The sequence below is a fragment of the Chiroxiphia lanceolata genome, chromosome 25 (assembly GCF_009829145.1).
Source record: "Chiroxiphia lanceolata isolate bChiLan1 chromosome 25, bChiLan1.pri, whole genome shotgun sequence".
NCBI lineage: Eukaryota > Metazoa > Chordata > Aves > Passeriformes > Pipridae > Chiroxiphia > Chiroxiphia lanceolata.
The window spans coordinates 3,634,347-3,654,612 of NC_045661.1; the positions used below are offsets into that span (position 1 = coordinate 3,634,347).

General features: G+C 48.9%; 1 protein-coding gene across 5 annotated transcripts in view; it reads right to left on the minus strand.

Annotated features, from left to right (window-relative positions):
- KCND3 (potassium voltage-gated channel subfamily D member 3) overlaps positions 1-2,738 on the minus strand; it is a 140,682-nt gene extending 137,944 nt beyond the window's left edge. For 2 of the 5 annotated variants that reach the window (XM_032710530.1, XM_032710526.1), the window contains exon 1: positions 2,153-2,454. The gene's annotated coding sequence lies outside the window, so the exon portion shown is untranslated. Of the gene's footprint in view, positions 1-850; positions 1,111-1,331; positions 1,741-2,152; positions 2,455-2,675 lie in introns of those variants that run through there. The other 3 variants (XM_032710528.1, XM_032710527.1, XM_032710529.1) reach the window with 3 other exon arrangements.
- Between the last annotated feature and the right edge of the window lie 17,528 nt (positions 2,739-20,266).

The window sequence follows — 20,266 nt, forward strand, 5'->3', positions numbered from 1 at the left end:
AAAAAAGATCTTTTTTGGCTATAAATTTTCTTAAGAGCGAGAGGGAGAAGAGTAATGAAATCTCCTGTCACAAAGGTCTTGCTTTTTCTTGTCCATAAGTCCTTGGAACTTCACCCGTCCCCAAAATAAGAGACAGAAAATTAGGAGAGAGGACTGGATTTGTAATTCAGGGCTGCACAGGCTGAGCAAAAAAAAAAAAGATGAAATAACAAGTTTACCTACAGAATGGGGGAAGAATCTTCCTTTTCTGCCTGCCTGGGTTTTGGTAACTGCTATGCAAAGCAACTGGCTGGACTCAAAATCTACTGTACTGTCCACAGAGTCTCTTCAGCTCACACAGAAAACAGACACACTCCAATTCTAACAAGCATATCTTTAGCTATACCCATATTTCTAATTTTAATTGCCATAATTTCTGCATGCAATTTGAAAGGAACTAGTTACCAGCAGACTGGCACCCTGCTGATGACATTTAGAAGACCTGGTACACGAAATAAAATAATTTGCCTCCTGATTTAAAAAAGTCAGCATCTGTAGAGAAAGGAATCTGTTTTCTTTGGAGATAATTGTGGGGACAGTGAAATGGTCAAGCGAATTGGATGGAAAAGGCTGAGGTTTGAGCCCCCTGTCCCCCTCCCAGGACCTCCAACCTCATCGGGGTCCCTCCCGACCACTGCTGGCCCCCGCGGTTTGTCTGTGCTGCAGCCACTCCGTGGGCACCGTGGTTTCATCCCACTTGGAAATAAAAACCCTTCAGGTATGGCAGGTCAGGAAAGCTCTGGAGGAAAACTTCAGAGAACAGTTATGTCTGTTCACCCAAAGGGTCAAGAAATAAAGGCTGGATTCTTACCCCGTTAGCTCCCACGGCAGTGCCACACTTAATAACTGTCTCTTCATCCTCTCACAAAAGCAGAAAACAACCCAAAAATCTCAGTGTTTCCCTTTCTAGAAGCAGACAGGGATGATTTGCAATCTGCCCCACAAACATACTGTGAGTTTCTTGATGAGACACTGGTAATGGGAGTGAAGAGCCTTGACATCATTCCCTCTTCCCTGTCCTTGTTGGGTCAGGCTCAGGCAGCAAAGAGACATTTGCTTTAAAGCAAAACATGTCAGCCACGACTCGGTATCCTCGGTCAGCCACACGCCCTTTCCCTTCACAACCACATCAGGAAATAAAACTTTCTGCAAAACACTCGCTCCCTCGGTCTGGTGGAGAGATTTAGGAGCAAAAGCAACAGGCTTAGGATGAATGCATGCAAACTTCTCCCCTCCCTCCCTCCCGGTCAGCCCAGAGAGCCCCATCTTGCCGGCTCGCAGCGCTGCCTTACCTGGCAAGGAAAGACACCCGGCGCCCAAAAGTAGGGCTAAATGTGGGGAACTGGAAGGAAGGGGGAGCAGTCACTCCTCAGGATGAAAGGTGAGCTGTGCCGCCTGCCTCTTGACTCCCTCTCTACGCGCAGTCAGCAGCAATCAGTAAATGCGATCATCATTGTGAAAGTATATATAGAGAGATGACTAAACAGCTTCTCCCTCATTACTGCCGAGACGGAGGCTCTCCCTGCCTCTCTCGCCTGAGCTCGCTTCGCTTTGCCCCCTCCCCTTCCAGGACCGCTCGGAGCTTTGCCCTGGCTGCCTGATCCAGCTGGGAACGGCACCCGGGTCCCGGAGAATCCGCTGGGGTGGCCGCAGCCGGGAGATGGACCCGGCTGGTCCAGGGAGGCAGGTTGTGGAGCGCGGCTGGAGAAGGGCGGTGTGAGCTGACAGAGACACTGGCAAATGGAGTCGTTAAATACACAGAGCCTACCCTGCATGCTAATGTGCCAGCAGCGGCAAGGGGGGGGATGAAGGGAGGAAAAGTACGGGATGAACTTCACGGGTCCCTCCCGGAGCTCCCGGTGTGTCCCTGGCTCTCGGTCAGGCAGGGACAACACAGGAGAGGTTCCTTCTGGACAAGAAAACGAGCTATTCCTCCAGCGTCACAAACCTACAACCACCACCTCCAGGGCGGGAGGCTACACTCAGCAAAAAGAAATAATTCAGATTTATACTGATCTTCCCCTTTCTCCTTCTCCCCTCTGCCTTCCCACCGCCTTCCCCTTTCCCCCTTGTCCAGCTGTACTGGCTTGCCCTGCTCCTTGGCAGCTCTTACCAGTCCTGTCTCCACACCACCTCAGCATCCCTCTTTCATCCACGGTCAGAAGTTGGACTCGGCACGCTCAGAGAGACCCGGCAGCCTCTCTCACTTATCTGTTTGCCGGCGAAATCTCCATTAAGTAAATAACTACGCGCCCAAATCAGAGCGAGCCAGCCTTGCCCCGCTCCGCCGGGCAGCTCCGGGCGGTGACCGATGCGCCGCAGCGATAGTTGGTGACTTCCATAAAGTCACAGCGATACGTACACGAGCGAGCGGAGCGCGGCCGCCTCGCCATCGCCTCGCCTCCCTGCACAGCCCAGCTCCGCACGGCGCCGGATCGGCGGGATCGCGGCATCGGCGAGGGGCGGGATGCACACGGGAGGGGGGGGCGCGGGGGGGGGGGGGGGGGGGGCAGCCCAGCGGGGGCACCGCGCCTGCCCCTCCCCGGGGCCGATGTCCCCCGCATCCCTCCCCACCCCGCATCCCCCGGGGACGGTGCCTTTCCCCCCCCCCACCCTCCGTGGACCCCCCCCCTCACCTCCGCAGGGCGCTCCCGGCCGCGGCCGCCCGCCCGGCGCCTCCGCGGCCATGCGGCTGCCGGGAGCGGGGCGCGGGGACGCGCGGAGTGCGCGGGCGCGGGGCGGCGGCGGCGGAGAATCAGCACCGCGCCCGCGGAGAGCGGCGGAGCATCGGCCCCGAGCGGGACGGGAGCGCCGGGAGCGGGGGGCGGCGGAGGCGAGGGCAGGGCGGGCACGGGGGTGGTGGGGGGGGGACGGACTCCGGAGCGCGGCGCGGGGGCTCTTCCCGCACCCACGGGCGCGTCCCCGCAGAGCCGCCGGCAGGTGTCACCCGGAGAGAGCCCGCGGGCCCTGCGCGGCACCCCCGGCGCGGGAGGGGTGCGGGGGGAGCGGGGTCGGGCGGTGCGGGACACCGCGGGTGGAGGGATGCACCGGGCGGGGGAGTCGAGGATGCGGGACCCCCGAGCGGGATGGGTGCGGGGTCGGGGGTGCGGGACACCGAGGGTGGAGGGATGCGCTGGGAGAGGGGTCGGGGATGCGGGACCCCCGGGCTGAGGAGTGCGCTGGGCGGGGAGGGTTGAAAGGGCAGGACCCCCGAGCGGAGGGGTGCGCTGGACTCGGGGGTGCGGGACACCGAGGGTGAAGGGATGCTCTGGGAGGGGGATCGGGGGTGCGGGACACTGGAGCTGGAGGGTGCGGGACCCCCGGGCTGAGGGGTGCGCTGGGCAGGGGAGGTTGAGAGGGCAGGACCCCCGAGCGGGATGGGTGCGCTGGGCACTGGGGTGCGGGACACCGAGACTGGAGGGATGCGCTGGGAGAGGGGTCGGGGGTGCGGGACACCGGGGATGGAGGATGCGGGACCCCCGGGCTGAGGAGTGCGCTGGGCAGGGGGTTTGGGGGTGCGGGACCCCCGGGGCAGAGGGATGAGCTGGGAGAGAGGTCGGGGGTGCGGGACACTGGAGCTGGAGTGTGCAGGATCCCCGGGCTGAGGGGTGCGCTGGGCAGGGGAGGGTTGAGAGGGCAGGACCCTGGGGCTGAGGGGTGCGCTGGGCAGGGGGTTTGGGGGTGCGGGACCCCCGGGGCGGAGGGATGAGCTGGGAGCGGGGTCGGGGGTGCGGGACACCGCGGATGGAGGGATGCAGCGGGCAGGGGAGTCGAGGATGCGGGACACCCGAGCGGAGGGGCGCGCTGGGAGGTGCGAGGGGGGTTTGGGAGTGCGGGACGCTGGCGGTGGAGGGCTGAGCAGGGCAGGAGGCAAGCGGTGGGTGCGGGACCCCTGCAGCAGCCCCACAACGAGGGTCCCGCACCCGCAGACCCGACCCGAGGTGGAGGGGTGCTCTGGGAGGGGGGTTTGGCGGGTGTGGGACCCCGGGGGTGGAGGGATGAGCTGGGCAGGGGGGTGGGGGGGTGCAGAACCCCTGTTTGGTAGAAGTGGCAGATGCTCCTCCAGCTGCATCACTGTGAGTGAGGGGGGGGGGATGTTGTGGGGTCTGGTGTGCCCATGGTGCCTTAAAATAGGGGAAACAGGGACTTGGCACAGCCAGTGCTTACCAGGGGTGGTTTTCCAGGTGATTTGTGTGCCTGTTTTATACTGTGACTTTCATCCCAGAGCTCTTAACCCAAGACCTTCTTTAAGACAAAAAAAATGGGAAAAAGCCCTCCAGATCCTCAACACTTCAGCACTCCAGTTGTGTAGTTTGGAAAGTGCAATCTGGAAAATTCTGATACCCTTATTATAGCGTCATTAAGGTTGGAAAATACCTCCAAGATCATCAAGTCCAAACTTGATGGGCACTGGAAACCATATCATCAAGTGCCACGTTGACTCATTTTTTTGAACACTTTCAGGGATGGTGATTCCACCACTTCCATGAGCAGCCCATTGCAATGCTTCACCACTCTTTCAGTGAAGAAATTTTCCCTAATATCCAACTGAACCTTGATCAATCCAATTCAGGGTCTCAGTGTTGTCTAATTTCTGGTAATTCAATGCAATTATTAAAAAATAATGCTAATTTCTTGAGTGTCAGATCCCGGGTAATCCTCCCCAAAACCAATCTCACCCAATAATATTTGAAAGCTGCATTACAGTGGCTGCAAACTAGTTATGAGATTATGCAAATGCAATGTATTATAACCTTTAGTTTATGGATACCAAGGGTTGTGTGCTGGACACATGAATAGTTGTGTGCAAAGTGAACCTTAAAACTTCCACGAGAAACTTCCAGTGGCTGTAAGAATTTAAACATATCAAAGCAACCCAAATCCATCTTTATTAGATGTCTTCAGAACTGCTTTCCACTTTTAAACCCTCCCTCTATCTCCACTTGCTCTTTCCCTCTTGCAGATGCTCAGAAGAAAGCAAAACCAGAAATGTCATTTGGCTTTTGCTGGTATAAGAGATTTTTCTGTGATTTTACAGTGTCATCACTTCATAAAACTTCCTGACTCTCCTCTCACTGGGGCAAGCTCTGGCCTCACTCTCTGCTGGTGCTGCCCTGGCTGTGATCCCAAATCTTTTTTTCCCCCATGACTCGGCCCCTTTTAACTTCCAATCTCTATTAAAAAGCTAATTTGGGAACTCTTTTGCAATGCTCCCAATTTTGTAGTTTTTAAATAGAGTATGAAAGTCAAAAGCAAGCTCTCTGCAGATAGTCTGTGGTGAAAATATTTCTTCTCTCTTTTTTTTTCTTTATCTTTTTCTCTGTTTCTTTCCCTCTTTTCTCTCTTTAACTCCCTCTTCTTTCCCTCTTTCCCTTTTGTTCTCTCATTCTGCTTTTCCCTTCCTTTCTCTTTCTAGGAACAGCTTCTTATTTTCTACTGCACCAATTAAAGATTTTATTAAAACTTTTTGAACAACTTTTCCTCATTCCACTCCTGAAAAGTAGAACCAGCTGCTGTTAAAAAAAGCCACATTCCCAGGGAAACAACTGGAATAAACTATGCATGGTTAAATATCAGTATTAAATATAGCTCACTTGATTTTTTTTCCCTTTTAATTTTCTGTATTTATATCCTGTGCCTCTAGAGAGTATTTTATTTATTGTGTTTGTTCTTTGCATTGGGTGCTGTCCTGCATAAATTCTGGATTTAAATATCCTGTTGACTTCGTGCTGCAGAACATTCTGCAGTGACAGTTGCATGAATACAGCTTGGTTCTGAAATTACAGCTCGCCCTGACATTGGAGCTTTGTGCTCTGATTGTGTCCTATGGATTGTGCCAAGAGTTTCCTTGCTCCAGATCCAAGTTTGTGGAAATGCCTGCATGGATTAAAGGAAGATTATTAATATGATTAAGTGAAAGAGTCGGTCTTTTTCACCTTAAAATTCCATATGTGCTGCAGAGGTTGAAGCAGCCTGGAAAACACAGCTGCTGGGGTGGATCTCTCTGCTTGGAGAGCTCTCTCAGACCCTGGATAAAATTCTTAATTTCTGTGTTCATAAATCACAGAATCCCAGAATGGTTTGGGTCGGATGGGACCTCAAAGCTCATCCCACTCCACCTCCCTGCCATGGGAAGGGACACCTTCCCCTAAAACAGGTCACTCAGAGCCCCATCCAGCCTGGTTTCCATCTCAAGAAGGAATATAACAATATCTCCTGACAAAAAAAATGTATTATCAGAATGTGTAAATATTAATAAGGGGCTGTAAGATTCCTGAAGGACATGAGATGTGCAAAGGTGTAAAGAGAGCAGGTAGTGCTAAAAATGAATGCATGAAGGCATAAGGAACTTTTTATCTCATCTTAGAAATCCAATAAAAAAATATCTCCCACTTTTCCTGCAGTAAGATTCCCTCCTGCCACAGGCCTGGCAAAATCAGGAGTCCCAGCATCTTTCTCACTCCTGTGTCTATCTCATGTGTATATTTTATCCCTGGAAACTATAGGTGGAAATGGTCTTCACTGGGACCAATCTAAATCTTCTTTGAGACAGGAAAAAAGCTGCCAAAAATTGGCTTCGGATCAAAAAAATTTTCAGGTTTTCTTATGAGGAAAACTCGACTATTAAATTGGGAAAGTGTCCATAAGAAATAGTCCTTCATAACACAGTTCTGCTTTAGGGTTTTCTGCAAGGTCAAGATTGGAAATGTTTTATAGAGATTTGTAAAAAACTCTGAATTCCCTCAGCATCCCTTGAGGGTTTTTAAAGGGACCTTGTTATTGTCTTAAAAATATCCCAGAGGGAAAAGTGACTCATTTTCAAGCCCCTTTTGAAACAGGATCAATGCAGGGGGATGTTGAGGGTCAGGGGATTTATTTAGGAAGACTGGAGAGCGTGTTAGCTCCACTTGGGGGCAAAACTCAGAATTTACAGGGGTGTCATTCCCATCTTTTTGTGATCCTCAGACCCATCCACGTGCCTGAGATGGTGTGTGATGGACAATCCATATCCCTGCCTTGGTCTGAATCTTTCCCTGCCTGTTGATATTGGAGAACCAGGGGATTTGGTCTCTGATTTACAGCATGTTCAGTTTTTTCCCCCCCTCTCCATTTGGAGATCTTCCAGCCCAAAATAAAGCCTCCCAGGCAGCTGCATTCTGCCACTTCTTCCTAAAAGGGAAGAGGAAGGAGCCATGGATGGGGTCCAGCAGCTCTGAGCCAGCCAGCAGCTGCAACATTTGCTGCTCAGCTGACATTAATGAATCCAGAAAGGATCACACATGATAGTAGAGGGAAAAGACCCTTGAAGGGCAGGAGTGACAATGATTTAGGGCTTTGATTTTGTCCTCTGTCCCTTCCTGGTGCGTTCCATGACTCGCTCTCCCAGTCTCGTTACGCACAGGGAGTAAAACAACAGCCCTGGGTTGCAAAAACCAGGAGTAAAACAGCAGCAGCTCGTTGGGGATGGTGCTTATCCTGCCATATTCCATGTTAGCAGCATCCAAACATCAGCAGTTCCTGATTTGGGATGAGAGTGGGCGTGTTGCACAGGGCAGGTGGGGAAGGGTGAAGTGGAAAGTGGAGCTGGAGGACACGGGGCTGTCCAGGAGCAGGGGGAGAGATGAGTTACTGCTCCATCCATGGCAGAGAAATGGAACAGGCTCCCCAGGGCCTGGACACGGCCCCAAGGCTGCCAGAGCTCAGGGAGTGTTTGGACAACAGTCCCAGGGACAGGGTGGGATTGTTGGGGTGTCTGTGCAGAGCCATGAGTTGGACTGGATGATCCCTGTGGGTCCCTTCCAGCTCAGGATATTCTGTGAATGGTTTGGGTTGGAAGGGTCCTTAAAGCCCATCTCATTCCATCCCCCTGTCATGAGCAGGGACACCTTCCACTAGCCCAGGTTGCTCCAAGCCCTGTCCAACCTGGCCTTGGACACTCCCAGGGATGGGGCAGCCACAGCTTCTCTGGGCAACCTGTGCCAGGGCCTCCCCACCCTCACAGGGAGGAATTTCTTCCCAATATCCAACCTAAATCTATCCTCCTTCAGCTTAAAGCCATTTTCTTTTGTCCTACCACTGCAGGTCCTTATTAAAGTCCCTCTCCAGCTCTCCTGGAGCCCCTTTAGGCACTGGAAGTGGCTCTGAGGTCTCCCTGGAGCCTTCTCTTCTCCAGGCTGAACACCCCCAGCTCTCTCAGCCTGTCAAACAAGTGGCAGATTCACCCAAGACAAGGGAGTTGAACAGAGAAATTATGATGAGAGGGAAATCAGGACAATTGGCTTGAAGTGAGAAGCTCTGTGAAATCATGTGAACTCTTTGCTGCTCTGCTCTGCTCATGCTTTGGTGTCTCATTGTCCAGGCAGGACTTCACACGTTGTTCTTTATCCCACTGCTCAGCAGCAAGTTTCCTTTGCAAGATCTGCTTCCAGCCAGTTGGGAATTCTTGTAATTATGAGTCAACCCAGGCTAAAAATCTCTGAACTGAGCAGAGCACAAGCTGACTGCTCTCCTTTGATCTCACACTCCTTGGGTTAACCAGTCACCATCAAAGCAATCAGCATTATGTGCTGCAAGTTGAGAGACCAATTAAAAAATAGCAAAAAAAAAAAAACCACCAAAAAACAAAAACCACCCAACAAAACCCAAAGCAACCTGAAATAAATGATTCATGTTAAATTATCAGGTTTGGGATGGTTACCAGAGCTCCAGTGATGCTGAGGGTTTTGCTGCCAGAGTCAACAGCACAATAAATTGGAATTGCAGTTTTTCGGTGGCTCATAAGCAGTAAATCAGGTCTGGGAAACTATACATTTACTGCAAATTTAAGGAGCTGTTCTCTCATGTTTAAGACTGCACTTTAAATCAAGTCAACAGCCATAAACCAATATACAGCCTACCCAGCTATTGTCTGGGGAATGAGTCCTGTACTATCATCATTCCTTTTTATTATTATTAGATATGGGGGCAGTGAGATTGTCAGTGTTCAGCCACCAGGTATAGAGGTGTATACACCTGTATATATATATTTATAGGGTATGTGGCTGCATCAAAAGGGATGAGATCTCTACCCAAGGCTTGAGGCTTTGGGCTTGAAGGATCTGGGGGGTTTGGAGGAGGAGGAGAAGCCCCTCACCATCAGGGGTTGGTCCCAACTCTTTGCTGAGGAAAAGAAACCCAAGCAGAGGTGGATTTAACCCCAAACCAATTTATCACACCAACCCCCCCTCTCTACATGAGAATTCGAATGGGCAGAAATAAATTTATTCTTTTATCTTGGAACTGATTAGAAATAACTTCACCTGCAGACAAATTCTACGAGCAGAATTCAAGCTTAAATCTTAATTTCTTTTTTAATATTGAATCCAGTAAGATCATTATTTCTGCCTTGCTCTAGCAGGATGTAGTCTTCCAGCTAAGGGGAATGTTCATGTGTGTGTCATTAAGAGCTAACCTGGAATTCAGATCTTAATCCTCAGCACAGACCTTTGATACAGAAAGGAAGCTTTTGTTAATGCATTAATTTAAACTTGCTCCCAGCAGCAGCAGTAGCTGATAGCTTGAAAGTAAATTCAGTTCGTATTTTTGGATAGTCCAGGGCTAAAGGAAGCTCTTCATGAATGGAAAAATCTCTCATCTAAGCCTCTCAAGGAGCTCAAAAAGGATATTTATGCAAACATCTCGCTGAGCAGGAGGTGCTTTTGCTCTTAGTGTAAAAAGATTCAACTGTTAGGCTTTTGCTGTCTCCTAGGAAAATGTGTCATATCACCAAAGAAGCAAACTTTATTGGTGTTGAACCATTTTACTTCTGTTACAGCGAGGGGGAGGTTAATCAGGACATATTGGCACATTTTGTTAAATATGACTGGTTTTGTTAAATATGACATGGCAAAATTTGGGGTCGAGCTGATTAATAATTCTGATTTTGTGTGAGGTGAGAAGCTGGTAAATCAAAAGAACCCGAGTTTTCAAAATCACTGCGCTCATGTTTCTGACCAGGAAGCCTCATGGAATGAAAATTCATATTGTTCACCCAGGAATGAGTTACACTGGCTCCTCTTTTCAATTAGATAAGATAACCTTTATGGTCGTGGCTGAATGCTCAGATAATGTATTTTCTAGCCCTGTGTATAAGGAACAACATGCAGAAAGTAGCAAGATCTGGAATGATGTAGCAGGACATAATGCAACCAGCTTAAATAGGAACACAGCAAATGTTTGAATGGCAAACAATAAATCCATGTAATAGCATTCGAATGGAGTTCAATCCAAACGATGGCTTTGGGACTGATGAAACAGCTCAGTTTTATGCCACTGCTTATTTGGAGAACTCTGAGTTTGCAGACACTGTCCAGTTTGTCAGAACAATAGAAGCAGCTCTTTATTTCTGCTGATGGCAAATAAAATTCCTCTTTTTCTCAGTTTTCAAAGTGTCGAAGAACCTTTCGCCTCCAACAACTTATTTGTTGAGGTACAACCTTCCTGAGGAACAGGGTGAGGAGTGACACACAGAACTAGGAAGTTGGACCTGAGGATTCTTTTACTGCCATTACAAACACCAGCAGAAAGAAATTAATATATTATCTGCATATTATAGATCCAAATAAGACTGTACCTTATTCCCTGGCTGTGTAAGGGGCTGGAAAGAGCAGCACTTGGCAGGCTCAGGATCAGCCCCTCAGGTGTAAAGCTTAATGAAAAGCAGGACAAATATTCATAAAAGGTCTGCATTTGATGTGACCTCCTTTCCACCTGAGCCACGATCCGGGCTGCTGATCTGAAGAATAGCTTCTGATTTCCATCTGATAAGGCTTACGGTTTTTTTGGCAAAGGGAGGCTCAAAAATAATCCTTTTCTGAGCAGATAAATCATCTAAAGCACTCCAACATGCAGGGAAAGGTAGGGCTAAATCTGCTGGCTGAGTTCCCGTGATTGCTTATTTTCAGGAGTCCCTACTGGGAGCTGATTTTGTGGGAATGGCTTGGGGGGGGGATTTGGTCCATGGCACGGGGACACAGAGCAGGGCTGTGCCCTGGGACCAGGCAGAGCTGACCCTGAGCACCCAGCCCTGCGAGGTGCTGACTCTTTGGAGCCTTCAGAACTGTTTAAACCCGTGTTCCAAACGAAAATCCTCAAGGCCCAGCAAGTCAAGGGGCTGCTAATGTGCATGGAGCAAACAGGCACTAAGTGCTCTGCTGGGCTGTAGCCAGGGGCTGACTCTGTAGGATCCCAGCCCCTGTTAAAATGTGGATTTTAGACCCAGCTGATAACAAAAGGTGTCACGTGGCAGTTGGGACCTGCTGCTGATGTGCAGCTTTTCTGCTCCAGGGCTCTTCAGGCAGCTGAGTGGAATCAGCTACAGCCCTTCCTTCACATGAGGACAGAGTGGTTATGATTGTTTACTAATTAATCCAGTGCAAATAAACCCATGGAAAAATGTTCCTTTAAAATTCCTGGTAGTTTGCAGGGTGAGACCAGGGCTTTGCACACGATGGAGGTGCTTTTCTTGTCTCCAGCAGGAGAACCAGGTCCAAAAAAACAAACTCCTCTCAGGGAAAACAAACATTTACAATTCTAAACAACAAGATGAAATAAGGAAGGAGACAGTACTTTGGGTTTTAATTAGTGCTGGAATGTTGTCTAAACCAATGTATGCATCATTTATCTGAGCCCCTGAGTGCCCAAGGGACTGGACCAGATCTGGGATCACACTCCTGTAACATCTCTGTCAACACAAGGACACACAGGGTCCCAATAAACCTGGACAGGTATTTATGTGCAGCTTGGAGAGCAGGTAAATGGTACAAAATCACAGGATGGGTCAGCTTGGAAGCTACCAGTGGTGAGGTCATCTGGTCCCACCTCCTGCTCAGGCAGGGTCATCCCAGAGCACGTGGCACAGAATTGTGTCCAGGTGATTCCAGGGAACAACAGAGCAGCTGATAATCACTGGTGTCACCATTGTCAGCCAAAGCAGCAGCAATAACAACAGAAATGCAGTGCTGCTCTCCTGCCCAAGGCTCAGAACTCTGTAGAGACCACCAGGGCCTCCCATGAAGGTCCCCATGGTAGAGCTGTGTGGAGGCACCAAGCCCCAGAGTCTCCCAGGATTTCAAAACAATTGGAAACAGAGAGCAGAGAGGGAGCTCAGGCTCCCAGCTCTCACTAAAATCTTGTTTCTTGCCCTCATAAATATATGAAAAAGCTTGAAAATATAAACTGAATTATGTTTGCTGAGTCTACCCCTGATCTGTGGTGTGCTCTCCACATCCCATCTCTGCCCAGGGATGGGGGCAGAGCCCACCCAGGATGGGGGCAGAGCCCACCCAGGATGGGGCTGGCTCGTGGTGCTCTGTGCTAATGAGATGTTTGGTGCACAGGCAAAATGGTTTCATAAAAATAGCATTTTCCAGGGATGACTCATGTTACAGGATCAACTCTCTCCATTGGAGCAGCACCTGCTCTAACTCACTTCCAGGGAACTCCAGATATGGAATTTGCAGCTCTTGCAGGGGAGAGAGCAGATGAGAAGAGAATTTGGCCCATGGGCTGGTCAATACTGCTGGCAGCCCAGTTGAGGGCTGAAAAATGAGCCTTTTTCTCTGCACTGAGTTAAATTCCAGGAGTTTTCACCAGTACCACAATAATAACAACAACAAAAGGTACTATTAAGAATAAATCATTTTAATTAGCACTTCCGGACTTTTAGTCATAGCCTCTCTTCAGGAACAAAAGCAGGGATGGAGGATTCTCATCTGACCTTCAAACAGAGAGAGGCACAGCTATAAAATATTGCAAACAGGGCTCAGGATAATTTCCCCTAATCCTGACAATACAGCCCCAGCCTTCCCAGGAGGATGATGACATTCAGAGCGTGAGCTGTTGCTAAGCTCTCAAAAAACATTTATTCTTTGGCCACAAGCTGCCTCTGGTCTTTGTCATTAGTGGAGACATTCATGTCAGAAAATGTTGTTCCTTTTTAAAATATTCGGTGATAAAAGGCACTGAGACGTCCAGAGTGAGCTTTAAATTAACACCAGAGTGGGTCTGTGCTGGAGGAGCTGCCGACACCTCCGCGTTCCCCACCTCGCCCTCAGCAGTGCCAGTCCTCCCACCAGGGGTTATCTCTGCACTTCGGGGCACAAAGAGCAGAGTTAAACGGTTTTTCTTGACAAGGCACACTCGTTGGCTCAAACAATTTCCCTCCCAGTTTCTCAGATCAGCGTCTGGTCTACTTCCATGGCAATAAACAAGTGTAAACTCTTAACAAGCCACAAATTGGCTGTTGCCATCTCTGCTGGCTGACTCCTGGCTCCAGAAATGTCACCGCTGAAGGGGTGTCACTGAAATGCTCTGCAAGAGCCTACACTCATTTCTTGTAGGCACAAGCCTTTACTTCTGTTCTCAGAAAACCTTTCCTTAGTCAGCTTGTTTAATTTAACAGCACCGAGTGCCATTTAAACAGAGGAGCTTTAATTCCCTAGATTTTGCAGAATTAAAGAACATTTATGTTATTTTACTCTACCTTACAGTTATTTTGCTCAATTTCTTTGGAGGACAAGTTAACAACATTCTCCTCAGTTACAAAAATTGCCCAAATTATTCTTAAACCTGACATGCAAGCAGCTGGCTCCGAGCCTTCTGCGCTGGAGGATTAAACCTTAGACAGCAAAAACACTTATCTGGGAGAAGTTCAGAAAAGCACAGAGACATCAGATTACCCTGGGCTGTGACACTGGGTGGGATGTCTTCCAGGAAGCTCTCCCCTTCCCACTCAGGGTCACAATCACCTGGGAACAACTTTGGATTTTCCTTGCCCAGCTCTTCATTTTTTGCTGCTCTTTCACTGCTGTGAACAGAGAATTTCAATATCCCAGCTGGCCCCTGGGTTTGTGTGATGAGTCAAGGTCTGGATCCCAGCAGAGGTTTGGGATGTGCTCACACTGTAGGAATTGGCTCAGATTTAGCCTGTCAGCTTTAGCATCTCACTGTTTCCATCAGATTCCATTTGCTCCTGGTCTCACCAGAGGCTCTTTGGGATGGTGACTCCCAGAGGAGCCTGAGTTTTTGGTTTTATTCCTTGAGTGATACTCTGGAGGGGCCATTCTGTCCCTGCACTGCAGGAGAGGTTCGCACAAATCACGGCTCCAAGAAGGATGAATTTTTGGGACCCTGGGGTGGCCACTGGAGTGAAGGGCAGACACAACTCTGCATGAGCTGGCTGTGAAGGCTGGTGTGGGGAGAGGATGGAGAGTGAGCTGCTCTTGCTTTTCACTTTGTTCATTCTCAGCAGAGGTTCAGGTTCCTCATTCATTCAAAAGGTGATGTTGCTCACCCAGCCCTCACCCACTGCTGATGGGGTGGCAGAGAGACACTGCCCTGACCCAAAACTGGAGAAAGACTGAAATGCTCAGAATTTTAAGATGATGCCCAGTAAGTTTCTGTTGTTTCTTCCTCCTTTGTGCTTCTCTTTGTGTGTAGCAATAATAAACATCCTTGAGGGAAAGGGTTTTTAAAGAGGTAACTTATGCCTGTGCAAGGACATTATTAAAACTATAAAAAAAGGTATTCAGCAAAGTGCAAGAAGTTTCATTAATGGTTCTTGGCACAGCAACACCTCAGGGAAAGACATGTCGTGGGAACAGGACCTTGTGGTGCTTTCAGATGATCTCAGAGAGAAAAGCCAATGCAGGAGTCCCAGTTTGGCTCCACAGTTTTTGCTCCAGCTTTGCCCAGTGCAGGCTTCAATTTTTCCTGGAGTCAGGTCAGGGTTAAAAACACCCAGCCCAGTATTGTCAGTGCCTGACTCTGTGTGTGTGTGTGTGTGTGTGTCCTCACCCCCACAGCTCCACAGAAAGCTGCACTGATTTATCTCATTCCCCCTCATTTCCTGCATCCGAAGAGCCCAGTGAAAATCTGCACTTCCTGCGAAGGACAGTGCCTGGCAATTACTTGGGCAGAAGCTGAGTGTGTTCAATTTGGAGATAATTATAAATCTATTTAGGAAATCAAAGAAGCCACAGTGTATTTTTAAAGCGGAGTATTTTCTGCTCGACGTGGATAAAAACAGATAAACACGGCAATAAAAAATATTTCTCCTTCTCGTGTGGGCAGTTCAGCACCACGGAAAAGCAGGGCTTTTAACCTTTCCATGATTTAAAGATAACTTTCCCCCTTATTAGATGCTGATAATTAGTCATCAAATGCAGAGCCAGAGCATGCAACAAAATGAACCCACAATTATTTCATTCCAGCAAGTTATTTCAACTCCAGTGGATTGATCTCTCCTTTCAGGAGCTAATAACCCAAACATTTTTGTAACAGGGCCAACATATTCTCAGCTCCTCAGCATTGCATCATTCTCAAACCTTTCTGTGGTGAAGCAAAAATTGGTGTTTGGCATCCTTGGCTGGGTGCTGTGCCCAACCTCTGCATCTGAACCCTCACGTCTCAACCCCCAGCACAGCTCACAGAGGGAAAAACAATCAAGGAGGGAGCAGAAATGGGGTAAACTCATCCCCAGATGTCATAATTCTTCATTTGCAGTGTAAATATTGGCTCTGTGATAGGTGTTTACAGCTGTGATGAGGGGAAGGGAAGCAGTTTGAAGAGGGGAAATGGGGTGGGGAGATGGAGATACCACTACACCAATCCACCAGTCAGTCAGAATTGCCAGGGTGGAAAAAGAGAAGGAAAATAACATGAGGATTGTTCTGTGGGGGTTCTGTAGGTTTGCCTGGTTTTTAATCACCAAAGAAAGGTGTTGGGGCAGCCACACCCTTGTCCAGGTGAGGCAGGTAAAGCTTTGGCCTCTGGCCACCACCCCTTTCATGAGATGTTGTACTGGGCATGGTGGGATTCAGTCAGAGGCTGGATCTGATGATTTTGTGGGTCTTTTCCAACATGTTCCTATTGCACAGACACAGAGTGGGGGGATTGTGTCCCTTGAGCTGCTCCTAGCAGTCCCTGAGCCCCCAGCATGTCCCTGCTGGGCTTAGCTCTGCAAGGTATGGGCATAAATTCCTTTCTGACCCTGTTATTGGTATTGTTGTAACCTCTGGGAAACTCCCCCGCTCGCATCTGTTTGTTCTGAAGTGTTTTCTAAATGAGAAATGCCAAATCCACTGATTTGTGAAATCCCTTTGTTGTTCATATTAAAACAAATAATAAAAAAAAAAAAGCTGTAATTGTTCTGGGTAGGATGCCAGGGAGCAGCCAAGGCAGCAGAGGAATGAAGCAGGAGATTGGAAAGGGGCACAGTTGGTGGCACAGGGCTTGGCACAGGCTGGTGGTCCCATATTTTGGTTTTAACCCATTTCTAGCTGGTGCAGCCTGGGGAGGTGGAGCAGGTTGGCTGCCTCATCCCACAAAACATGGCATGGAGAACAATCCTTCACCACCCAGACACGTGCAAGTGGAATGTCCAGGATCCCTCTCCAATATTACCTGTTGTGGTTTGACTTAAATTCACTTCAGTTTGACCCAACCCTGGTCTTCCTGGAGCCAGGGAAAGGCAGCAGGTCTGACAGACCAGCTCACCACAAGATGTTCTGAGGCTCCAGCATCAGGAGGCTGAGCAGAAACATTCCTGGAACTGGGAATTGGGATTGCTGGAAGCATGGGCAGAGAGCAATACATATATATAAAAATATATATTTAAATATATATATTTTTATATATATTTACAATATATATAATAAATATATATAATATTATATATAACATTATATATAACATTATATATATTAATATATAAATATATAAATATAAAAATATATAAATACAGCAGGGAGTAGGGATGGGATTAGGGTGTTCACAAGGAATTTCAGAGTTTGAACTCAGGCTGGAATTCCTCTTCCTGACACAGCAGCTGTTCCCAGCAACAGGGTTACTGGTGCTTCACTGAGATGTGCTGGGGTCTGCAAGGGGGATGGTTTGGGATTAAACTGTGAAAAAATAAACTGTCATATTGTGAGAACGGGGTCCTTCAGGTGGCCACGACAATCTACAGCTCTCTCTCCACAGCTGCCTGAAATGAGGTTGTGCCAAGGTGGGAATGGGCCTCTTCCCCCAGGTAACAAGTGACAGGACAAGAGGAAAAGGCCTCAGGTTGCACCAGAACAGCTTCAGGTTGGATATTGGGAAAAAAGTCTTCACTCAAAGAGTGGTCAGGGACTGGAACAGGCTCCATGGGGAATGGTGACATCCCTGGAAGTGTTCAAAAAATGAGCCGGGTGGCTTTTCACAATATGGTTTAGTGGATATAGGGGGATTGGCCAAGGGTTGGGCTTGATGATCTTGGAGGGCTTTTCCAGCCTTAATGACTCTGTGATCAGGGCAGGTCTTGCCCATGGGGTCTGCAGTGCCCTCCTCCCTCTGCCAGCCCCAGCACGTGGCAGTGGGAGCGATGATCCCAACCAGGGGGAGCTGCCTGGGCTGCCCCTGAGGACAAATAACCAGAACACAGCTCTGTTATTCCTGCCTTGGCTCAGCTGGGAGGGGAAGGGGAGCTGCTGGAGTCGATGCCATGCCAGCACAGGGAGCTGTGCCCGTGCCAAGGGGTGACAGAGCTCCCTGTGTCCAAACCCGGCTCCCACAGGGAGCGAGCCCGCATTCCCACCGCCCTCCACACGCTCTGGGCTCACCATCCAATTCGGGGTCTAACCAGGATTTAAAAGGCAATTTGCTCCTTGTTCCAGCGGCATTAAAGACCCATTGTGAGCGCCGGGCGGTGAAGCCACAGCTGTGAGCCAGGTTCGCTGGGAACGCGGCAGTGAAGAAAATGAAATGTGAGATTTATTGATCCCGCCTGCGCCGCATTGTTATTCACACCGGGCGGGATTCACCCTTAGGCGCAGGACAGACGTTGGGGTTGGGAAAAACACTGCAGCTGAATGTTTCATTTGGTGGAGGGAAAAAAAAAAAAATGCGCGGGTTTGAATCGGCTGAAAAGCGCTTGTGAATTCGTGTTGCATTTGTCAAAGGGTTCCAGCACATCAAACCTCCCCGAGAACATTTTGCACGGAATCAAAACATTTGCTGCTGATGTTTATCAAGCGCAACATCTACATTTTAAGGTCTGAAACGGCACTTTTTGAATATTAATAAGATCTGCTTCGGAAATAATTCTAACCCCCTGAAAAAAAAAACAAACACGAACCGGCGTTTTGCTTAGATTAAAAATCAACAAAATACCGAAATTAGAGACAAATGTTAGGGGATGTTCGGTTTTGAAAGCAAACACAGCGTTTTTCAGGTTGATTCAAAATATTTCCCTGTTCCTTTGGTTTAGCCCGTGAGAAATCCATTACCCCAGGTCTGCTGGGCTGGAACAGGGTGTTTGTGCCACTTCATTTCTGACACGATGCCCCAGTGCCCCGTTGGCCTTGGTGTGACTTTTCTGTCTTAGGCTTTGCTTTTCCTCTGGTTTTCTAAGCTTTTCCTAAGTGTTATGAAATCAGCAGTGATTCTCAGGAGGTGGCACAAACTGGCACTTTGCTGGGGGTGCTGAGATTACACAGAAATGCAGGAGGAGAATAAAAGAAACGAGTCGGAGGATTATCCTGAATTGGCAATAGATTTACATCAGCGTACGTGGAGCAGAGTCAGCTTTTAAAAAGGTCTGTAACAGTTTAATGTGCATTATTAAATAATATGAATCTCAATGCAGCTGGTGGTGCTCCTGCCTGCAACAGTAGCATCTTGTACCTTTTATTTTTAATTGCAGACAGTGTTCCCCTCTGTTCATTAATCTTGCATCGAGGCGCTGTTCTGCAGTGGGCTGGCACGGGTGCCAACAGCACCAGCACAGGAAGGGCTGAGGGGAGGGGAAAACCTCTCCAGGCACCAGTTTTGGGTGTCTGTGCCCCAGCAGAGCCTGGGCAGGGCACTGGGGAGCAGTGGAGGGGCTGGGGGGGGCTGCAGGCGTGGGCATCACACTGTGGGGTCCTGCTGGGTGGGGGAAGATGCAGCTGCTGGGAAGGGGAGAGGGAAAATTCAAGAGGGAAAGAGGATGATTAGGCACCCCAGCACGTCACAGGACCCTGTGCTGGCAGCAATGGGGGTGCCTGTGACCACCAACCCCTGGGAGGAGCAGCAGCATCTCCCCCAGGGTGAGCTGAGCTGAGCTGAGCTGCCCATCCTCTGCTCCCCCGTGGCCAGGGGACCTCAAAACTTCTTATCCTCATCTGCCAACTTCGGCATTTGCACGACAGAAACAGCCCTCCAAGAGGGGAAAAAGGAGAAAAGAAGATCATGTGATCCTGCAGGAAAGTAAGTGGAGAAGAGTGGAGATAAACCAAGACAGCCAGGGATTTATTCCATGAAATCCATCACATTTGTCAGGGATCTGCTGAATGGGAGCCTAATCAGCTGATCTGGGTGGCTTTTCCAGCACCTCCTCCATCATCTGCTTCCTTCATTTTTTCCCATCAACCATGCATGGCCCCCGTGTCAAAACATCATTTTACCATTATTGTCTCTTTCCAGGATGTCTTTTATTATCCTCATCTCACTTTGCAGCCCAGAAAGTGGCACAGGGTTGGCTGGATTCCCTCAGGTTTATGAAAGACTGCGGCAAGAGGGAAGAGCCTTTCTCCCCTTGCTCAGCACCAGGCCCAAACCAAGGCTCTCCACCAAACCAACTGGATAAATCCAGATTTTCCACGTGTCCTCAGCTGCTGGACTTGCTCCTGTGTGCACACAACTGGAGTAAATGCTTTAAAAAACATTAATAATAAATACAAATAATTTTTCAAAAAGGAGATGTGATGACATCAAAGTTGCTTGTGGAAATAGAGAATTACAGAGCATTAAAATTGGAAATTACCTCCATCAAGTCCAACTTCTGAGTAATATATAAGTAATCATATAAGTAATTATAAAGTGTGTATTTTTCAGCAAAAGAAGATAAAACTCCCCACACCAAACCATCTATTTCTCACCCCCTTTGGTGAGGATGATAAACTTGTGGGGTTTATTGTGGGGTTTGTTGCAGTGAGGGACCAGGGGGGCTCTGCTGTGCTGCAGTGCCTCCCTCTGCAGAGCTGGAGATGTGCTAACCCAGCCTTCCCCAGATTTATTCAATATTTTGCAGTTTAGGCCATTAAATTTTTACAAACAGCCACAGCCAAACAGAAGGGGAGGGGAGTGTTTGAAGGGTATCCTGACTTAGAAACCTTTTCGAAGGTATTAGCAGAAAAATGTGCCTCTGCTTTGCTGCACATATGAT